Genomic DNA, 871 nt, shown 5'->3' with positions numbered 1-871 from the left:
GCATGCCTAAAATGATAGGGCAAGAAATATCTTCAACAATCATAAAATTTTGGGGGTAAACAAACACCATTATTACATAGAAATACACCAGGTAATTTATATCTTAATTTCATTTTATTACCATTAGCAAATCTTAAACAATGAGTAGTTTTATGAAAATATCTAGAAGGAATAATTCCTTCCTGCACACAATTAACATCAGCACCACTATCAAATAAAGCAACAAATTCTTTTCTAAAATTATAATCTATCTGAAGAGTAATGCTGAGATAAAAATTTTGCGAAGTGATAATACTAAATTTTTGTAAAAATTCAATCTTGTCATCAAATTGGATATTTGTCAAAAAGATTTCATCATTGGCTTCCAAATTGGTTTCTACCAAAATCTCTTTATTTTTTGTATCAGGTTTATTGGCCTGTAAAAGCAAATCAAAGGTTCTTGCATCCTCTAAATTAGAAATTCTTTTGTCATAAATCTTGTTTTGATTATTTAACTAAATAATTTTTTCTTTTAAAATACTAACTTCTTCTTGTAAATCAGAATTAGTAATTTCCTTTTTAATAAAATTTCTTTGATTCAGAATCTGTTTTAAATCAGACATTGAATAATATGCAGATTGTCTAATAATATTAGCAGATTTTTCTTCTACTTTATTACTACTAGATCCTTCATCAAACACAGTATTAAAAATCTTATTTCTCAAATCCTTATCTTTAATAATTTTCAAAATATCGAATATCTTATCATCATTAATAACAGTAACAGTCAGATCTTGAAAATTAGATAACAAATTATAAAGATTATCATCATTTTCACAAGGTAAACCCCTTTGACAGGGTACAGAGTCATTATCAGACAAAGATCTATCAG

This window comes from Solanum dulcamara, chromosome 12, assembly GCF_947179165.1.
Source record: "Solanum dulcamara chromosome 12, daSolDulc1.2, whole genome shotgun sequence".
Lineage (NCBI taxonomy): Eukaryota > Viridiplantae > Streptophyta > Magnoliopsida > Solanales > Solanaceae > Solanum > Solanum dulcamara.
The sequence above is the reverse complement of the archived record's forward strand: the minus strand, read 5'-3'. Positions refer to the sequence as shown.